Below are 9,752 nucleotides of genomic sequence, written 5' to 3' on the forward strand. Positions count from 1 at the left end.
GGACAGTTTTATTTTAGATGTTAAGTGAAAGTGGATTCATGTTTTCCTTAGAAAATTGTTTTATTTGAGAATGTAAGATGAATTTCAGCTTTGCTACTTGGTATCGAATCCTGATTTTTTAACTTTGTCTCCGCAGATTCACCCCTTTTTCTCCAAACCCACTGTCATTGCTGTCAGTCAGTGTGATCCCGTGTGTCAGTTACTGGATTAGATAACAAATGTCTCCAAGAAAGGTGTGGCGCAGGATGTCTTAATGTCCCTCCTGAGAACCACCCCCAAGACCATGACCACATGCCTACCACCCTTGCCAACTCCACCCCATCCCACAACACCCCCCCCTCGTCCCAGGCCCTTCCGTGAGCACTTAGGGGTGGCCCAACCTCTGTTCACGCTTTCCCTGTTGCCTGGTTCTTTGCTTTGAAATTAGTTTCTTAGGTGTAGAAACTATATATTTTTTTGGGAGGGGTACCAAATTTCTTTATTTGAAGGAATGGTACAAATGAAAGAACTTAAGTGGATGTTTTGGTACAACTTATAGAAAAGGTAAAGGAAACCCCAACATCCATGTACTGCCTGGGTGACCACGGAAGTCACCCCGTGGCTATGGGGAAGTTAGCCTAAGGCTTAGCTCTTATCACTGTCTCCCAGGGTGTGCTTGTCAAGGAGATACTCCGCCGTGCCAGATTCAGGGGCTCCCACCTTGCACAGGTTGGTTACGTGGTCACCCAATTCTTTGATGGATTTCACCTGCTCATTCAATTAATGCGTTTCAATGAAGTCTCACAAGTGGGGGTCATTTTTGTCAGTGGCCAGTTTGGGCAGTTCCATTAGTGACTGATTCACGCATTTTTCCAAGTGTAACGCGCACGCCATCGCATACAGCCCGCGCTCCCAATCATCATGGTCTGGTTTCTGGATGTGCTGAAGGAAGATTCGGCCACCTCGTTGGTTCTGCAGCTTCATCAGTTTCTCAGCACGTTCCCTCTCCTCACGAGATTGGTGAAGAAAGTATTTGGCAAAATTCTTCAAAGCCACATCATCGCGGTCAAAGTAATAAGACATGGACAGATAGATGTGGGAGGCGTAGAGCTCTAGGTTGATCTGGAGGTTGATGGCAGCCTCGGAGTCCTGGTGGTAGTTCTGGCGCACCTGCGAGGAGGACGCGGTCGTCATGGCAGCGGCTGGGGGCCTTGGAGAGGTCCGAAGGCCCGGTGAGGAGGTGGCAAAGGGCTGGCTCTCGGCAGCCCGCCGGGGTGGAGCGCCGGGTTCCGTCCAAGCACTGCTGAAGCAGGAAACCGCAACAACTCTCGGCTAAGAACGTCTCCAGAATCTATATTTTGAAAGCAGAATTCTTATTCAAAATGCTAAATGGCAATCAAACAGAAATGTATCTAATTATAAAAGTAACATGGCCAGCACAGTGGCTCACGCCAGTAATCCCAGCACTTTGGGAGGCCAAGGCGGGAGGGAGCACTGCTTGAGGCCAGGAGTTCGAGACCAGTGTGGACAACATAGCCAGACCTCATCTCTACAAAAAATTTAAAAATTAGCCGGGCATGGTGGTGAGCGCCTGTAGTCCCAGCTACTCTACTTGAGAGGTTGAGGTAAGAGGATCCCTTGAGCGCAAGAGTTCAAGGTTACAATGAGCTGTGATCCTGCCACTGCATTCCAGCCTGGGTGACAGAGCTAGACCTTGTAAAATAAATAAATAAATAAATAAAAGATAATGAGGATATAAAAACAAAAGTTAAAAATGTAGAAGGCTCTTGAGTGAAAATTGAATGCCCTCTTCCCTTTGTGCATCCCAATCCCACTCCCTGGGGAGCTACTTTTGACCATTTCTCTTTGTAAATTATAAGAAAGTACCTCATGTCTCTAAATAATATGATATATCCTATTTCTTCATGTGTTTCTTTAAGTAATATCTATTGACTTTTCCCCATGAAAAGGAAGAGTTTGGTTCATCTTCTCCCCTTCCCTCCTTCATTAAATTTTTGTTTATGATATTTCTATCTTTTGGTCCTTTCTATGAGTCAACTGTGGAAATAAATAAGGACCAACCACATGAGAAAAGCGAAGGCTATTTATTCTGAGCGTGCCGTGGCAGGGGAGGCAGCCGCCCACCGCCACTTGCGTTTTGGCAGAGACTCAAAGGCAGGCAGGGGAGCGGGAAAGCTTTGTAGTGGGAATAAGGGAAGGCTTCAGTCCTGGTCTCACCGAACACCGTCGGCCTGGGGAAGCTGTAGGTGGACTGATTAGAGGTGGGTGTCCTGTGTCATCAGTTAGGGGCACATATGTGGCTTCCTCTGCTTGGTCCTAAATTGGAAGCAAGGATAAAAATTAGGGGAGCTGTCCGTTATTAGTCAAGTCCTGGCCATTTGGGGCTGATCGTTACAGAGGTTAGTGTTTAGTGTCCTGGATTGTCGCTAGAGACAGCAGTTTGGCTTCCTGGAAGTCTGACTCATGAGGGCTGTCCGGAAAGTATCCAGCCACTGTTAATGTGATGTGTTCCTATTACATGGCTGGACACTTTCCCGACAGCCCTCGTACACTGGCTGGCTTCGGAGCTGTTTATCATAGAGTCGGGGACTGGTTTCCTGGGCAGGTTGCTGCAGGTTGTGGGTCAAAGTTCTATCTCTGTCTATCTATCTATCTGGTCTGGCCATTGTCTGTTTGGATATTTAGTCTCTCACAGCTTAATAACTTTAAATAATAGTATTAAACTTCTATTTCTTGATCTTTCAACTCTAAACAGTATTTCTTCCCATTCTGTAAGACCCCACCAACCACCACCTATTCTCCCTCCCTCTACCTTCCAACTTCTGCCAACTATACCGTTATTTTTATGATATGAAGATTTATAACGTTACTATCTCTTTGGGTACGTATAAATATTCCATGATGTGTCTATAGGTCAATTTTGAAAGTCAAGAGCCAATAAGCAGCATTTACAATAGTATAATTATAAATAATAATATAATTAAATAATATAAATATTATTTACCATTTGAACAAAATAGTGGGACTTCATCCATAATGGAACTTAGGGACAGTGATTTTTATGTCCCTGTACCACTTAATATTTTAAGCATCAGTATAAAATTGATTCTGTTTCATTACTCTTGTGAATTTTTTCCCAAAGGTATACATGTCAGATCAACTTTCTTGGTCTTGAATATCTGAAAATGTCATTTTTTCAGTCTCATATCTGATTGATGGTCTGACTTAGGACTTAATTCTGCGTTCTGGGTTTAGGACTTGGAAGTCATTTCTCTCTTGACATCTACTATCCAGTGTCATGGATAAAATCATCTGGTATCAACCCACTTTTCATTCTTTTGTAAGTAATTTGCTTTTTTCTTTCTAGAAGCTTCCAGGATTATCTCGTTATCCTTGTTCTGGAATTTCACACATGTGCGTGCTATGGACTGAATGTTTGTGTCCACGCCCCTGCCAAATTCGTATGTTGAAACCCTAATGCCCGATGAGGTAGTGTTTGGACATGAGGCCTTTGGGAGGTGATTAGGTTATGAGGGTGGAGGCTTCGTGATGGGATTAGTACCCTTGTTAGAAAAAACGTGGGAGCACTTGCTTTCCCTCTCTCTGCTCTCTGCAGGGTGAGGCTAGAGCAAGATGGTAGCTGTCTGTGAACTAGAAGGAAGGCCCTCACCAGACCATGCTGGGACCCCAACCTTGGTCTTCCAGCCTCTAGACCCGTGGGAAATGCATGTTTGTTGTTTGAACCGCCAAGTCTTTGGTCTTGAGTCCAAGCATCCCACACTGACTAAGACAATGTGTCTAGGACATTATTTTGGATAAAGCCCAGTTACTCTGCCTATGACTAGGGTTGGTGTAATCTCACCAGGATTGCTATAATCTCCTCCCTATAGACAAGGAATCTTCAAATACTAATTTCCGAGCTCCTCTTCTAACTCTGTGCTCTGACTATGCCAATCCTATTTTAAGTGATTCCAGTTCGTTATTCAGAAAGAGAACCCTGTGTGGTCTTAAGGGAAAGATCACTCGACCTCCTATAACCTCCATTTTATTATCCATTACATGGAGATAACAACTCTACCTCTTAGGGCAGTTGTGAAGCAAAAATTAGATAAGAATTTGAATACAATGCACCTACCACAAATTATAGGAGTTCTTGGGAGCAAAGAAGTGAGGGAACATGTACACAATGATGGGAACTGTGGGGTGTGTATGTGTGTGTGTGTGTGAGCTAAATGTTCATAAAATACCATCAAATACTCAGTCCTCAGAAGGACATACATATGAAAAGAAAACCTGGCCTGGTAGATGTTCCTATATAAATGGAAGAAAACTTAAACACAGCAATTTTAAAGTGTAGAAGAAGCTTAGAGGTTTTCAAAAGCACAAATGAAGATTGTGGAGTCCCAAAAGAAATGTAAATGGACAGGGAAACCACATACAGGCTGAGCAGCAGAAACTCCCATCTGGACCAAATGTGAACAGATAATGTCTTGGGAGGGTACATGGACCCTCTCTGGGAAAGCAAATGGGAAGGGAAGATGAAGGCAGAGGGAATTGAGAAGATCGGTGACTTGGGAGAATAATAACCATTTCTCAGCTGAGAACAGCTAAGATAGAAAACATAGCATGTTTGTGTGTGTATGTGTATCTGTGCATGTTTATGAGTATATTACAGACCAAGCCAAGGAAGAAGAGAAAGAAAACAGCCATGAAAGTAGCATGTAGTAAAATGAGCAATGGCAGATAAAGTCTGAAATAGAGTTAGTATTTTTTGAAACATCATTAACAAAAAAGTGACTGGGAGGCCAGGCGTGGTGGCTCACCCCAATAATCCTAGCACTTGGGGAGGCTGAGATGGGAGGATCATTTGAAGCTAGGAGTTCAAGATCAGCCTGGGCAACATAGTGAGACCCCTGTTTCTACAAAACAAAATTAAAAATTAGCCAGGTGTGATGGCACTCACTGGTAGTCCCAGCTACTCAGGAAGCTTGAGGGCAGGAAGATCACTTGAGCCCAGGAGTTTGAGGTTACAGCGAGCTATGATGCATGTGTATTATATGTTTGGGGCAGGGGGTGGGGTAAGGCTAGTTAATAAATTCTATTCCTGCAGTACTGTAATCCCCTGCACCATGAGAATTAAGTGATTTAAGGGATTCCTTTAGGTTCTTGGGGCCCCCTAAATGGTACTCTCCTGAGGAACCCCATGATTCAAAAGTAATGAGGAAAAACGGTAATGACAAGGAGGTTTGCTTGTCCCTAAAGAATCAGTCACACAGCTCAGCAGTCATATTGAAACCTGGAGAATACAGTGCTTGGCTGTCTCGGCATCAGAAGACCTTTCACTGTGAGCTGCTTCTCCAGCAAAGACGAATTCCTGGTGATCCATCCACACATCTGTATCAGGCCCTCATTTCTGGGGAACTTAGGACCCAGGGCAGGCCGCGTGGACTGATCCCAGGTGTGTTTTTATGTCAGTGAAATCGCATTAAAATGAACATTGCTGGGCGAGGTGGCTCACACCTGTAATCCTAGCACTCTGGGAGGTTGAGGCAGGAGGATTGCTTGAGCTCAGGAGATCGAGATTAGCTTGAGCAAGAGCGAGACCCCGTCTCTACAAAAGGTAGAAAAATTAGCCGGGCGTTCGTGGCAGGCATCTGCAGTCCCAGCTACTCAGAGGCTGAGGAAGGAGGATGGCTTGAGCCCAGGGCTTTGAGGCTACAGTGAGCTATGACGATGCCACTGCACTCCAGCAAGACTCTGTCTCAAAAACAAGGAAAAAGAAATGTCAAGAGAAGGCTGAGAGATGCTGAATGGAGAGGAATGGGCCCACCTGCTTTTCTTTGATGATAGAGAGCTTCTGACACCAAAGGTATGTATATAATCTCTATGTATTTTTTTAAAAGTTGCACCTAAGAGACACCTATGATCTTTTTCTGTTTGAAATAATTTACCATTCAGAAGACTTTAGAGAATTGATTATTAAACACAGGTTTACTCTTAATCCAGCTGTCAAACCTTGACATTTTGCCATGTATAATTTGTATCTCTCTTTTTTTCACTAAAAATAAAATGTAACAGAGGACTTTTAGAGTAGTGAAACTACTTGTATGATACTATAATGATGGATACAAGTCATTATACATTTGCCAGAACCATAGAATGTACTACACCAAGAATAAACTGTAATGTAAACTAGGGACTTGGAATGATAATGGTGTGTCAACATAGGTTCATCCATTGTGACAAATGTCCCACTTTGGTGAGGGGTGATGATAGCAGGAAAGGCTCTGAGTATGCGGGGGCAGGGAGTATATGGGAACTCTCATCCCTCCACTCACTTTTTCTGTGAACCTAAAAGTACTCCAAAAATAAAGTTTATTTAAAATATGTATATATAGTATATATACACACACAAATGTATCATAGTTGCAGTACCGTGTGTATCTTTCTGTGATATTATATTCTCCTAAAAGTAACTACTGTTTTGAATTTGAAGTTTATTATTCCCATTTGTGTCTTTTTAACTTTATCTCATGTGTAAGTATCTGCAAAGAATTAATTGTGTAGGCCAGGTGTGGTGGATCATGCCTGTAATCCTAGTACTCTGGGAGGCCAAGGTGGGAGGAACGCTTTAGGCCAGGAGCAACACAGCGAGACCACGTCTCTACAAAAAGATTTTAAAAATTGGCCAGGTGTGGTAACGTGTGCCTGTAGTCCCAGCTACTCAGGAGGCTGAGACAGGAGAGTCGCTTGAGCCCAGGAGTTTGAAGTGCAGTGAGCTATGATCATGCCACTGCACTCCAGCTGGGACAGCAGAGTAAGACCCTGCCTAACGGCCGGGTGCGGTGGCTCACACCTGTAATCCTAGCACTCTGGGAGGCTGAGGCGGGTGGATCTCTCAAGGTCAGGAGTTCGAGATCAGCCTGAACAAGAGCGAGACCCCGTCTCTACTAAAAAATAGAAAGAAATGATCTGAACAACTAAAAATATATACATATATAGAAAAAATTAGCCAGGCATGGTGGCGCATGCCTGTAGTCCCAGCTACTCGGGAGGCTGAGGCAGAAGGATCGCTTGAGCCCAGGAGTTTGAGGTTGCTGTGAGCTAGGCTGACGCCACGGCACTCACTCTAGCCAGGGCAACAGAGTGAGACTCTGTCTCAAAAAAAAAAAAAAGACCCTGTCTAACAACAAAATTTAATTGTATATATAGTTTTGCATAGTTTTAACTTTGTTTCCATGGTATATTGTATGTATTCTTTTAAAACTTGCTGTTACTGTTCGAAATTTGAAATTTATCCATCTTGATGCATGAGGCTCTAATTCATCGTCTTTAACAGTGATATAGTATTTCATTGTATGCCAAAGCCACAGCTTATTACTCCATTTCCCTTTTGAGGGAAATCTAGGCTGTTCCCAGTTTTTGTGCTGTCACTAATAATGCTGCCAAGAACAATGTTGTACGTTTCTGCTTATGCTCATGGGTGTTGTACTAGCTTCTCTGACATAGACTCCCAGGAGTGGAAACCCTGGGTTGCAGGAAATGCACAGCTTCAACATTAAAGGCGTTACTGGATTCCTTTCCAAAGTGATTGTACCAATTTATAGTCCCAGCACCAGGACTTGATAATCACCACTGTTCCACCAATTCATCAACATTTAACTTAGGCAATCATTTTAATATTTGCCAACCCGTTAAGAATAGAATGGCAGTTTCTTGTAGTTTTAACAAGCATTTCCTCAATTAGTGAGATTGAATGTATTTGCATATATTTATTGGCCATTCATATTTCTTCTGTGAATTGGCTGTTCCTGTCCTTTGACCATTTTTTTTCCTATTGGGTTGTTTTTGTGTTTCTTATTGATTTGTAGGAGTTCTTTATATAATCTGGATATTAATCCTGTATTCATTGTGTTCATTTCAAATGAAATGAATGTTAAGGCTTCTATGTTAAGGCTTGTCTCTTAACTTTATTGTATCCTTTGTTGCACAGAAGTTTTATCTTTTCAAGTAGTTGAATTTTATTTGCATTTTTTATGTTTATATTTTGTAAGGCTTATTTAAGAAAGCCTTCTCTGCTGTGATGCTTAAAGATATTCTCCTGCTTTTGAAACAATGTTTGCTTTTTTCATTTAGATGTTAATCTCCCTGGGATTGATTCTTGTGTATGGTGTAGGGTTAGGGACTGTTTGGAGAAACTCAAACCGTGATTTTCCTCTGCTCTCATACCGCAGCAGTCAACACAGAAGAAGCCTTCTGTGGCCAAATGTGGGTTTTCCCATATACACACCAAGTAGTGGACACCAGCTGGATGTCATCTAATTCAGTTCCAACACTATCTAACTGGAGATAGATCCACAGGGTAAGGGCTCAGTTTCCAAATCTGTCCCCTGCTTCAGACGCCAGTTGCAATCCCGGGCCTCCAGAACTTCTAACCAATCGGCTTCAAGTTGGGGTTCCCACAACCTCCTTTTGGGTTCAATTAATTTGCTGGAGCAGCTCACAGAACTCAGGGAAACACTTGTCTGCATTTCCCGGTTTATTATAGAGGATAGTACAAAGGATACAGATGAAGAGATGCTTGGGGTGAGGAATGGGGGGAGGGGTGCGGAGCTTTCATGCCATTCCTGGGTGCACCACCCTCCAGGAACCTCCTCCTGTTCAGCTATCCGGAAGCTCTCCGTGCTGTCCTCCTGGGTCTTTATGCACCACCACGTAGAACTGTGATTAGCCTCCAGGGTATGGGGCAGGACCTTCTCTGGAATGAGAGTTTTATGGCTGACAATCAGAAAGATAGGGGAAGAGTAGAGCTCTCTGCCTTGGGCAGGTGAAAGGAAGGCAGGATGGGGTTTCCCCAGGCCTGACACACCCAATGTTATAACAAAAGACAAGGGCTATGGAAGCTATGAGCCAGGACTGAGGATGAAAACATGTTTATATTTATTTAATCTCAACACCCCTGGGACCTAATTGCATTCTCTTCTGTATGGATAACCAATCGTCTCGGCACCATTCATTAATTTTAAAAATATTTCCCCATTACCTGGACGTGCCACCTCTGTCATTTACCAAGTGGCAGAGTGAGCCTGTGTCTGTGCTTCAATTCTGTCCCATTGGTCTATTTTCCTGTCCCTGAGTCACTCTATGCATTGCTGTGATTATCTTATCTGATAGAAAAAATCCCTCTACCTTGTTCTTGTAAGTTTGTTGTTTTGTTTTGACCCTTGCTCTTTCAAATAAATGTTAAGGTTAGCTTGTCAAGTTCCAATGAGGGGGGAAAATCTCTGTTGGGTTGTTAAAATTAATTTGGGAAAATGTATTGATAAATTAGGGAGAAAGAGATACCTTTTTATAATAAGAATGAGTCCTTACCATGCTGTCTTACCCTTTTTCTTTTAGATTTTATTTTTATTGACATGGATACAAAATCCCTTAGCTGAAACTCTTAGGGTGAGCATATTTCAAAATTCAGAAATTTTCAGATTTAAGGCCGATAGCAGTGGCTCACGCATGTAATCCTCGCACTCTGGGAGGCTAAGGTGGGAGGATCGCTTGAGCTCAGGAGTTTGAGACCAGCCTGAGCAAGAGCAAGACCCCGACTCTACTACAAATAATAAAAATTAGCCAGGTGTGGTGCAGCGCACCTGTAGTCCCAGCTACTCGGGAGGCTGAAGCAGGAGGATCGCTTGAGCCCAGGAGTTTGAGGTTGCTGTGAGCTAGGCTGACACCATGGCACTCTAGCCCAGGTGACA

The 9,752-nt window shown here is 43.2% G+C and overlaps 1 pseudogene across 1 annotated transcript; it reads right to left on the minus strand.

The window, feature by feature from the left end:
- Positions 1-463: 463 nt before the first annotated feature.
- LOC105816373 lies at positions 464-1,188 on the minus strand (annotated as a pseudogene). Its single transcript, XR_001137792.1, has one exon. The product of XR_001137792.1 is annotated as a ferritin heavy chain pseudogene (transcript).
- Between the last annotated feature and the right edge of the window lie 8,564 nt (positions 1,189-9,752).

This window comes from Propithecus coquereli, unplaced genomic scaffold (assembly GCF_000956105.1).
Source record: "Propithecus coquereli isolate 6110/MARCELLA unplaced genomic scaffold, Pcoq_1.0 Scaffold37, whole genome shotgun sequence".
Classification (NCBI taxonomy): Eukaryota; Metazoa; Chordata; class Mammalia; order Primates; family Indriidae; genus Propithecus; species Propithecus coquereli.